Source organism: Schistocerca serialis, chromosome 1, assembly GCF_023864345.2.
Source record: "Schistocerca serialis cubense isolate TAMUIC-IGC-003099 chromosome 1, iqSchSeri2.2, whole genome shotgun sequence".
Classification (NCBI taxonomy): Eukaryota; Metazoa; Arthropoda; class Insecta; order Orthoptera; family Acrididae; genus Schistocerca; species Schistocerca serialis.
Window position 1 is genome coordinate 438,950,292 of NC_064638.1, and position 12,817 is coordinate 438,963,108.

At 44.3% G+C, this 12,817-nt stretch overlaps 1 protein-coding gene across 1 annotated transcript in view; it reads left to right on the top strand.

Moving 5' to 3' along the window:
- LOC126472697 (ubiquitin carboxyl-terminal hydrolase 34) overlaps window positions 1-12,817 on the top strand; it is a 529,852-nt gene that overhangs the window by 220,866 nt on the left and 296,169 nt on the right. The gene's annotated exons all lie outside the window — the stretch shown is intronic.

The window sequence follows — 12,817 nt, forward strand, 5'->3', positions numbered from 1 at the left end:
TCAGAGCTGGGAAGTCAACTGTCTGATGGTGTCGAACTATGTCCTCTCTGACGTATCTCTTGGTTCGTCATAAGAGCTAATGGACCTGGATGCCAGACTGGGGCAATCGTCCTGCCCCAAAGTTGAGCTGCCTTATGTGTTAGGCTCCCCTCCCAGGCAGAAAGACAGGGTGAAAGTGTGACCCGCAAGATAAATGGCTCCCATCCTCCAGTGGAACATTAATGGGTTCAGGACACATGTGGACGGACTGAAGTTCCTAGCATCCTGTGTGTGTGTGTGTGTTTGCAGGAAACACATTTTAAAGCACCTGATGCCCCTGCCCTAAGGAGCTATACAGCTATCACAAGGATGACTTGACTGGGGAACGCACACCATTTCTCTGCTGTCCCTCTGGCTACTGACCTGCAAGCAGTTGCAGTTGAAATCCACACACATCAGAGAATCACGTTCTGCTCACTGTATTTAACTTCGTCTAATGCAGTAGACTCTGAGGCTCTCACAGACCTTATGGAACAACTCCACTGCCCATTTCTCCTTTTGGGAGACTGCAATGTTCATCATGTCTTGTGGGGCTCTACTTCCACTTGCTCTAGGGGTTGGGTTTTAGAGGGCCTTATGACTTGACAAGAGTTGTGCATCCTAAACACTGGTAATCCCACACATATCTGTGCTGCTACTTAGTCATTTCCAGTGGTTGACTTATCTACATCTACATCCACATCCATACACCGCAAGCCACCTGACGGTGTGTGGCGGAGGGTACCTTGAGTACCTCTATCAGTTCTCCCTTCTATTCCAGTCTCGTATTGTTCGAGGAAAGGAGGATTGTCAGTATGCTTCTGTGTGGGCTCTAATCTCTCTGATTTTATCCTCATGGTCTCTTCGCGAGATATACGTAGGAGGGAGCAATATACTGCTTGACTCTTCGGTGAAGGTATGTTCTCGAAACTTTAACAAAAGCCCGTACCGAGCTACTGAGCGTCCCTCCTGCAGAGTCTTCCACTGGAGTTTATCTGTCATCTCCGTAACGCTTTCGCGATTACTAAATGATCCTGTAACGAAGCGCGCTGCTCTCTGTTGGATCTTCTCTATCTCTTCTATCAACCCTATCTGGTACGGACCCCACACTGCTGAGCAGTATTCAAGCAGTGGGCGAACAAGCATACTGTAACCTACTTCCTTTGTTTTCGGATTGCTTTTCCTTAGGATTCTTCCAATGAATCTCAGTCTGGCATCTGCTATACCAACGACCAACTTTATATGATCATTCCATTTTAAATCACTCCTAATGCCTACTCCCAGTTAATTTATGGAATTAACTGCTTCCAGTTGCTGACCTGCTATTTTGTAGCTAAATGATAAGGGATCTATCTTTCTATGTATTCGCAGCATATTACACTTGTCTACATTGAGATTCAATTGCCATTCCCTGCACCATGCGTCAATTCGCTGCAGATCCTCCTGCGTTTCAGTACAACTTTCCATTGTTACAACCTCTCGATGCACCACAGCATCATCTGCAAAAAACCTCAGTGAACTTCTGATTTCATCCACAAGGTCATTTATATATATATTGTGAATAGCAACGGTCCTATGACACTCCCCCGCGCCACACCTGAAATCACTCTTACTTCGGAAGACTTCTCTCCATTGAGAATGACATGCTGCATTCTGTTATCTAGGAACTCTTCAATCCAGTCACATAATTGGTCTGATAATCCATATGCTCTTACTTTGTTCATTAAACGACTGTGGGGAACTGTATCGAACGCCCTGTGGAAGTCAAGAAACACGGCATCTACCTGGGAACCCGTGACTATGGCCCTCTGAGTCTCGTGGACGAATAGCGCTAGCTGGGTTTCACACGACCGTCTTTTGCGAAACCCATGCTGATTCCTACAGAGTAGATTTCTAGTCCCCAGGAAAGTCATTATACTCGAACATAATACGTGTTCCAAAATTCTACAACTGATGGACGTTAGAGATATAGGTCTATAGTTCTGCACATCTGTTCGACGTCCCTTCTTGAAAACGCGGATGACCTGTGCCCTTTTCCAATCCTTTGGAACGCTACGCTCTTCTAGAGACCTACGGCACACCGCTGGAAGAAGGGGGTCAAGTTCCTTCGCATACTCTGTGTAAAATCGAACTGGTATCCCATCAGGTCCAGCAGCCTTTCCTCTTTTGAGCGATTTTAATTGTTTTTCTATCGCTCTGTCATCTATTTCGATATCTAAAATTTTGTCATCTGTGCGACAATCTAGAGAAGGAACTACAGCGCAGTCTTCCTCTGTGAAACAGCTTTGGAAAAAGACATTTAGTATTTCGGCCTTTAGTCTGTCATCCTCTGTTTCAGTACCATTTTGGTCACAGTGTGTCTGGACATTTTGTTTTGATCTACCTACCGCTTTGACATAAGACCAAAATTTCTTAGGATTTTCTGTCAAGCCAGTACATAGAACTTTACTTTCGAATTCATTGAACGCCTCTTGCATAGCCCTCCTCACACTACATTTCGCTTCGCGTAATTTTTGTTTGTCTGCAAGGCTTTGGCTATGTTTATGTTTGCTATGAAGTTCCCTTTGCTTCCGCAGCAGTTTCCTAACTCAGTTGTTGTACCACGGTAGCTCTTTTCCATCTCTTACGATCTTGCTTGGCACATACTCATCTAACACATATTGTACGATGGTTTTGAACTTTGTCCACTGATCCTCAACACCATCTGTATGTGAGACAAAACTTTTGTGTTGAGCCGTCAGGTACTCTGTAATCTGATTTTTGTCACTTTTGCTAGACAGAAAAATCTTCCTACCTTTTTTAATATTTCTATTTACGGCTGAAATCATCGATGCAGTAACCGCTTTATGTCGCTGATTCCCTGTTCTGCGTTAACTGTTTCAAATAGTTCGGGTCTGTTTGTCACCAAAAGGTCTAATATGTTATCGCCACAAGTTGGTTCTATGTTTAACTGCTCAAGGTAGTTTTCAGATAAAGCACTTAAAAAAATTTCACTGGATTCTTTGTCCCTGCCACCCGTTATGAACGTTTGAGTCTCCCAGTCTATATCCGGCAAATTAAAATCTCCACCCAGAACTATAACATGGTGGGGAAATCTATTCGAAATATTTTCCAAATTATCCTTCAGGTGCACAGCCACAGCAGCTGCTGAGCCAGGGGGCCTATAGAGACATCCAATTACTATGTCTGAGCCTGCTTTAACCATGACCTTCACCCAAATTATTTCATATTTCGGATCTCCATCAATTTCCTTCGATACTATTGCACTTGTTATCGCTATAAACACGCCTCCCCCTTCACTGTCCAGCCTGTCTCTGCGGTATACATTCCAATCTGAGTTTAGGATTTCATTACTGTTTACGTCTGGTTTCAGCCAACTTTCTGTCCCTAGTACTATATGGGCATTGTGACCGTTTATTAATGAGAGCAGTTCTGGGATCTTTCTATAGACGCTCCTGCAGTTTACTGTTAGCACATTAATATTGTTATTCCCTGTTGCATTTTGCCTACTCCTACCTTGCCGCATCTCAGGAGGCGTCTTGTCGGGCCTAGGGAGGGAATTCTCCAACCTAAAAAACCCACATGTGCACTCCACACATACTCCGCTACCCTTGCAGCCACTTCCGGCGTGTAGTGCATGCCTGACCTATTCAGGGGGACCCTACGTTTCTCCACCCGATAGTGGAGGTCGAGAAATTTGCACCCCAGATCTCCGCAGAATCGTCTGAGCCTCTGGTTTAAGCCTTCTACTCAGCTCCAAACCAGAGGACTGCGATCGGTTCTGGGAATGATACTCAGATTCCAACCCGCAAGCGAGGCTTTCCGCCTTCACCATTTCCGCCAACTGCCTGTACGAACTGAGGATGACCTCTGAACCCAGACGGCAGGAGTCATTGGTGCCGACATGAGCAACAATCTGCAGTCGGGTGCACCCAGGGCTCTCTATCGCCGCCGGCAGGGCCTCCTCCACATCTCGGATGAGACCCCCTGGCAAGCAGACAGAGTGAACACTGGCCTTCTTCCCCGACCTTTCCGCTATTTCCCTAAGTGGCTCCATCACCCGCCTAACGTTGGAGCTCCCAGTAACTAATAAACCCCTCCCCACTTGTGCCTGCTTGGACCTTGCTGAAGGAGCGGCCACATGTCCACTCACAGGCAGAACGGGCGATGCCACACGGCCAGCCTTCACATTGACCCTCCGCTTCGTGCACCACGAACGCCACTGAACCTGCCACTCCCCTTGGGGAGAGGGTGGCCCAACCGCGTCCGGTACCCACGAAGATGTCTCGACAGCAGGGACAGTGGGTGAAGCATGTAACACCTGGGGTGTACCATGCGACGCACCAGACTCCCCATTGCCGCTACACTCCGAGGCAGCAGCCTGAAGACGGCTGACCGCGGCCATCAACACATTCAGCTGTTCGCGAGCAGTGGCCAGCTCCTCCTGCGTGCGTACACAGCAGTCACACATCCTATCCATCCTAAGAAATCAATGTACTGTAGAGAGTTAATCAACTTTTAACTAGACTGCTAATTCACTAAAGGCGGCTGATTGTTGACCAAACTGATTGTTGACTATACTGTCCTCTAGCCCCTGCACACTCTGTTCGGGGGGAATTCATAGATGGCTTTCATTTCAGTGACCACTTCCCACTCTGCATTAACCTACTGGGTGGAGGATTGCTTCAACAGAACCATAGAAATGGATGGTCAGCAGGGCTAACTGGACACTGGCTGTGTTCAAACACTATGACAATGTCCAGGAATGGGTGGAACACATCATGCGAGTGATCCATCATGCCACTGACTTAACCATCCTAAAGTCTTCAGGTCATCTTAGGAGGTGACCTGTACCTTGGTGGACTGATGAGTGCCGTTCAGCCATTCAGGATAGGGGTGCAGCTCTTCGACGTCTTAAATGCCGCCCAACTGCAGACACCCTTACAGTCTTTCCAGTATTGAGAGCCAAGGCATGATAAGTAATTAAGGAGAGCAAGAAAAGATCATGCCAAGTGTTCCTGGACCTTATCAACCATACCACTTGTTCTACGAAAGTAGAGGATTTCTGGTAAAAGCAGTCATTTACCAATAGCAACAGTCTGGAAACAGGGGTGTCTCCAAACAACACCCAGAGACATTGCTCAGATGCTGGCAGAGCATTTTGCAAAAACTACTGCTATTCCAGCCAGGATCTGATTTTTTGCCACTACGGTGCAACTGTAGAGATGGCCAACAATTCTGAGTCCTACAACTCCCCTTTCTCCATGTGGGAACTGGAATCAGCCCTGTGTAAGACATGTGCCACTGCACCTGCTCACTACCAAATCGGTACTGCATGCTAAGACATTTGCCACCAGCGTTGCCAGAAATCCTCAACTGTTTTAATTGTATATGGCAGCTAGGTCATTTCCCCAACTCGAGGTAAGAGGCAATTTTGATATGTCTCCTCAAACCATGAAAGAACTGCATATGTTCCAGTAGTTACCAGAGTATCACCTTAACGAGCAGTGTAGGAAAGACCCTGGAGTGACTCGTTCACCATTGTCTGGTCTGGTTGTTAGAGACCAGGCACCTCCTTAGCCGCTCTCAGTGTGGATTCCAGAGATTACAGTTCACTGTTGATGACCTAACCATGCTAGAGGTGGCCCTCTGTAGTCTGTCCAATGTAGACATCACTGCATTGGCATATTCTCTGATATCAGTAAGACGTATGACACTGTTTGGAGAGAGTGTCAATGGGGCTTTTGTGACCATCTCCCCATCTTCCTACGGTCTTTCCTGTCTCAGCAGTTCTGTAGGATTTATAAATCATAGAGCGCAGCAACGCAGCAATCAGTCTTCTTCTTCTTCTTCTTCTCCTCCTCCTCCCTCTCTCTCTCTCTCTCTCTCTCTCTCTCTCTCTCTCTCTCTCTCTCTCTCTCTTTCTTTTCTCTCTCCAGATTTTACTTTGCAAATCCAGATTTCGGCTAGTGCCTAGTCATTATCACTGCACTATTTTTTAATCATGATGCATGTTAGTTACCTGTTATTTGGGCGTCAGTCGCAATTCTTTGAATACTCAAGAACTGTGACTGACGCCCGTCTAACAGGGAACTAACACGCATCAAGATTAAAAAATAGTGCATTGATAATGGCTAGGTACTATCCGAAATCTGGATAATAAAATTTGCAAAAAGAGAAAGAGAGAGAGAGAGAGAGAGAGAGAGAGAGAGAGAGAGAGAGACTGATTGCTGCACTCTGTAATTTATAGATCCCATAACAGTCAGTGAGTGCACCCACTTTCCTAATGGAAGATAACCTGATGAGTTCTGTAGGACTCATGTTGGTGACACATATCCTATCTTTTTCAGCAGTAGAATGGCATACCTCAGGGAAGTGTTTAAAGTGTTAACCTCTTTGCCATAAGCATAAACAGTGTCAGTCCATTGTAAGGAGCCCTGTACAGTGCTCTGTATTTGTAGGCGATTTTGCTGTTTTCCATTCCTCCTCCAGTATTGCAATAGCGAGCCATCAGTTGCAGCTCACATTGCAGAGGTTAGAGGAGTGGGCTGCAAAAGTGGGTTATCAGTTTTCTGAAGATAAGAGTGTGTGTGTGTGTGTGTAAAATTTTAATCGTTCTTATCACATGTTTAATTTGCCTGGCTTGCATATAAGGGACATAATTCTACATTTTAGAGACTCAGTGAGGTTTCTGGGCCTCATTTTTTACTCCAAATTGTCGTGGTTGCCACACCGGAGAGACCTGAATGTCAGAACTCTCAAGGCACTGAACATTATAAAGTGCCTTTGCCGCAGGTCTTGGGGAGCAGAGAGCGTCTGCTCCAGTTTTATAGAGTTTTCATGCATTTATGGTTGGACTACAGATGTACGATGTATAAATCAGTGAGGCCTTCTTATTTGAAGATTATTGACGCTCTCCACCATGAGGGGATTCGGCTGGCCACGGGAGTTTACAGGACAAGTCCCATACCCAGTCTCTTTACTGAGTCCGGAGAACTGCCACTCACCATCCGGTGGTGGCTCCTCTTGGTGCATCAGGCATGTAAATTCCTCGCAGTTCCGATTTCACCCACTTACCATACTGTTGCTTGTCTGCCTCTGGAACGCTTTTCTCCGACCCATCCATGAGCCACAGTACCATTTGATATCCGCGTACAGTGTGTGCTGGAGTCACTCGGTGTGGAGCAAGTAAACCCCAAATCCAAGGTTGTAACTGTCTACCACTCTGGTTACTGCAGAGTCCCAGAGTAATTTTACATTTGGTGCAATACAGGAGAAACTGCATGCCTGCTTCTGTTTTTTGTGTGATATTTTCTGATATTTTATATGAGCACCACAACTATGTAGCTGTCTTTACAGATGTATCTAAAAACAAAGATGATGTGACTTACCAAATGAAAGTGCTGGCAGGTCGACAGACACACAAACAAACACAAACATACACACAAAATTCAAGCTTTCGCAACAAACTGTTGCCTCATCAGGAAAGAGGGAAGGAGAGGGAAAGACGGAAGGATGTGGGTTTTAAGGGAGAGGGTAAGGAGTCATTCCAATCCCGGGAGCGGAAAGACTTACCTTAGGGGGAAAAAAGGACGGGTATACACTCGCACACACACACACACACATATCCATCCACACATACACAGACACAAGCAGACATATTTGGTCTTTAAATATGTCTGCTTGTGTCTGTATATGTGTGGATGGATATGTGTGTGTGTGTGCGTGCGTGCGAGTGTATACCCGTCCTTTTTTCCCCCTAAGGTAAGTCTTTCCGCTCCCGGGATTGGAATGACTCCTTACCCTCTCCCTTAAAACCCACATCCTTTCGTCTTTCCCTCTCCTTCCCTCTTTCCTGATGAGGCAACAGTTTGTTGCGAAAACTTGAATTTTGTGTGTATGTTTGTGTTTGTTTGTGTGTCTGTCGACCTGCCAGCACTTTCATTTGGTAAGTCACATCATCTTTGTTTTTAGATATATTTTTCCTACGTGGAATGTTTCCCTCTATTATAACCATGTCTTTACAGATGGGTTGAAACAGGGGTCCTCAGTTGGTTGCTCTGTTTTTACCAGATCATATCCTGAAGGTTCAACTGCCTCAAGACTTTACTGTCTTTGAAGCAGAATTATATGCAATCTTGCTGCCACTGGAATAGTTGGGACATTCTTCCAGTGCTAAATTTCTTGTCTATTGCAATTCTCTGAGTGACCTTCTCTCTCTGAAATGTTTTTACCCAGCAGATAAAGTGATTCAGAATGTCCAAGATGCCCTCCTCCATGTACAATGACTGAGGAAGGTGGTGTCTTTCTGCTGGCTATCAGGGGACAAGGGTGTTGTGGGGGAAAAAAGGGGTGGATCTAGCAGCCAAAGAGGCGTGTCATGATTCTCAGTTATTTCAATGTGCCATCCCCCTGAATGCTATAGCCTCTCTGTTTAGCTCCAGTGTTTTGTGGCTGCAGGAGGTTGAGTGGCTGATAGCGACAGACAGTATGCTCCATTTACTAAGGCCCACAACATGGCTGTGGCATACGTAAGTCCAGCCATGTTGGCAGGATGGGGTCGTCCTTACTCGTCTTCGTGTAGGGCACAGCCCTGTGACGCATGTCTTCTTGCTCAGGTGAGATGACACTCCAATGTGTGGTGCTTGTGGTGTACAGATCACTGTGTGCCACATTTTATTGGACTGTGTTTTATTTTCTGACCAATGGGCCACGGCAGATTTGGTGATGGATCTGAACTGTTTTAGGTACTGTTCAAACAAATGTTCGGTTTTTAAAGTTTTGTGAATAGCCCAACATTTTTCTTAAGATTTTAGGGAGATGGTTTTAATATGTTAGTAGAGTGAGACTCACCCATACTTTTTATTAGTAGTCAGCTAGTGACATTTGTCTTTGCCTTTCTTTTACCCCTCTGCGTGTTTTACCTGTTTTTAAATCTCATGTACAGCTACTTTTACTCTTCCTCTGTTGTTTCACTGCTTGTGAGATAGTAATTGTGTGATTAATTTGAGTACATGAATGTGGAACAATTTCTGAGATTTTAGCCACATTTGTTCATTTTAATGAGAGTAAGGGTGCTGATAAAGGCGCCGTTGAGCATCCATAAGCTACACACACACACACACACACACACACACACACACACACACACACACACACGTACGTGATGAATCAAAAACACACACAATTAATAATGAAAAATGTTGATCTTCCAGAGCTGATAAAACCATTAGGTGTTTGAAGATAGTATAGTCAATAGTTTTTTGTTACATGTGTTTATAGCCATGGGAAAATCAGTACAAGGGACATAATTATTTACTGATTGTATGTCCCAAATATGGAACAAATTATGTAGTTGTTGCACTTTCAAATGAAAGAAGACAGGAAAAACTGTATATCTATCAGCTGCTTCTCCATAATGTAGAAGATATTCTTAAAATTATATCCAACAACATAGAAAAAAAAACTAGGTTTTAATCAGGAAAATGAACAAGCAGACTATTTATAGAATGGGAAAATTTTAGGATGTAACAGTAAGCACGAAACACCACTTTGCCTTTGAATCACTGATTTTGACAAGGTAATACAAATGTAAGAAGAATAAAGGTAACAAAATTGTGAAAAGGGAAGTTGCTACTCAATATATAGTGGAGATGCTGAGTCGCAGATAGACACAACAAAAAGACTCACACAGTTACAGCTTTCAGCCATTAAGGCAATCAGCAAGAATAGAGCGCGCACACACACACACACACACACACACACACACATGCAAATGCAACTCACACACACGACTACAGACTCAGGCAACTGAATTGCATTCTCCCCCAGGGTTTCGATTACCTCTTGTTGTGCCCTGAAATGAGAACTGTCCTGCCCACTAGCCTTACCACCCCTCCCACAATGGTACTCCTCTGTCCACTGAACCTACACAATATACTTATCCAACTTCGCACATCCCCTGTTCCCAACCCCTTACCTCATGGTTCATACCCCTGTAATAGACCTACATCCTCCCACCACTACCTACTCCAGTCCAGTCATGAACATCACCTATCCCATCAAAGGCAGGGCTGCCTGTGAAACCAATCATGTGACCTACAAGCTATGCTGCAAGCACTGTGCTGCATTCAACATGGGCATGACAACCAAGAAGCTGTCCGTCCACACGAATGGCCACCGACAAACTGTGTTAAAGAAACAAGTGGACCACCCTGTTGCTGAACACGCTGCCAAACAAGACATCCTTCATTTCAATGAGTGCTTCACAGCCTATGCCATATGGATCCTTCCCACCAGCACTGGCTTTTCTGAACTGCACAGGTGGGAACTTTCCCTGCAATACATCCTACATTCCCGTAACCCTCCTGACCTCAACCTTCCATAGTCTCTGTCCTCACCCATCCAGCCCTTTCCCTGTTCCCATTCCAGCACTATGCAGCTGTCATTCCACCTTCACACCCAGTTCCCCCCTCCCGCGCACACACACACACACACACACACACACACACACACACACACACACACACACCTTTCCCCTGCCCGCCGTGTAACCTGCAGCATTTCACTGTACACCACCTCCACCATATTATCTCTCCCCCTCCGCACCCTAGCCTCCTCCTTATCCCCACCCAGTCATCACTCCCATCATGCACTGGCACTGCAGCTCGCAGTGTGTGTGTGTGTGTGTGTGTGTGTGTGTGTGTGTGGGGGGGGGGGGGGGGGGCTATTGTTGACGAAGGCCTGAATGGGCGAAAGCTTTAATTGTGAGAGTCTTTTGCTGTGCCTATCTGCGATTCAACATCTCCACTAAATGATGATGAGTAGCTACTTTCCTTTTCATAATATTGTTACGATCCGTCCTGGATTTTCCGTTGTCTGAAGAATAAAGGTGACAAAAACCAACAGCATCCAAATGAAGCAGAAAAGTGGGATGAGATGGACCTGGAAAATAGGGAATGAATTACTGCATTGTGAGCTATTTATTGAATGATGCACGTGTGTGATGCTTTCATACAAACATGGTTCTTGCGTTTAGTGCCCCCACCATTCATACTAAAAGTTCCCATTGTTGCTTTTTTTTAACATCTTACAAAACAATGGTGTTCAGACACTATTAAAAATAAATTTAGTAAGTGCACCTGTTCCTGCCTTTGCCCCTCATTTCCCAATCAATTTTTTATATTTAACAGAGCTTTTATCATCTCCTTTATATGTTATAGTCATTTCTTACTGTCTCCCATTCATTTTCTGTTTATGACAGTTATCTCATTTTGCACTGTTTTAACTGTCTTATTCAGTGCCTTCTCCAATTCCAGATGCCCTACCAGGTGAGGTGGTCCAATGGTAAGACACTGGACTTTCATTTTGTAGGATGTTAGTTAAAATCTGCATCCAGCCATCCAGATTTAGGTTTTCCATTATTTCTGTAATTATTTGAAAACAAATGCCAGGATGCTTCATATGAAAGGGAAAAGATCAATTTCCTTCCTTATCCTTCCCCACTTCTGACACATGTTCCAGGTCTAGCGATCTTGTTGTTAGTTGGTCATTAAACCCTACCCTTCCTCCTTCCAGGTGCCCTTGTACATGTGACTTTGTATTACCTAATGTACTAAACAGTCCATGTATCTCACAGACGGTTATTGCCTTTGCCTGTTATATTCTGTTTACCAACCATAAGCTTTTCATCCTATAGTGTTGTCAGTTTGTGATAGAAGGACATGATTCCTACTTTTAAGTCATGTAGCCACTGTTTGTAATACTTATCGAAGTGTGTTTTTCTCTGTATACTTGGGATGGAGAAAAGATATTGTGATGCTAAAGGTCAAAACAGGCTAGGGTATGCCAAATAGACAAATTTTTGCCCATAACCATAGCTTGAAAATGACCATTGTGAAGCTCTGGCCATAAAATGTCAGCCAATCAGCAATGAGCATGCAGAAATGTGTGCATTTACAATAATTTGCCCCTACCATTACCCTTACATTAAAGAGTGTAGTTTGTAATTAAATTAACTGAAGATAATGATTTCAGCTAAATAGTCAAAGCAAGGCGAACTTAAAATTCCTATCCATGGCTGGTTACTTTGTATGCGAATGTTTTGTTATTTATTGGATAAAGCTGGACTATGAAAACAACTGGACTAAAACAGCGGTAATGTGATTAATAGAGAAGTTGAGCCACAGACAGGGACAACAAAAAGACTGCTATAAATTTAAGCCTTCAGTCAAAAGCTCTTCTTCTAAAGCAGTCTATCCTTTTCATAAAATTGCCATTATTCCATATGGATTTTCCATTGTTTGGTGATGCCATCAGTTTGTTACAATGTTAAGCTGTACTGCAGAAACAGCACTGCGGTTTTGATGGAATTCAAAGCCCACGTTTTGTTGTATTTTGCTAATGTAGAGACATCATGAAAGAAATTTCATTCTAAAAAGAACATAGGGGAGGTAAGTATGATCTAAGACTATGGTGAAAAAGAAAATAAATTTCTTTAGCCTCACACTTTTCTTCTCAAATCATGATTTTACAGAAGGTGCTTGAAATTCAAGTGCAGTGAAGCACAACAGTTCAAATGTAACACTGCAGCAGCTTTGTTGAACAGAACCACACTGCTAGACACACCCAGAGAGATTCACCGTCACCTACTCACAGACTTATTTGAATTTGGCACTGAATGACTGTATTTTAGTAACTGTAGCTCTACAACAGTCGTTTTCTGAGATTTTTGTTTGGAAAATTTTGTTTGATTATACATATCTACCCTGCTCTGGCCTCCCCCCCCCTCCCCCCTCCC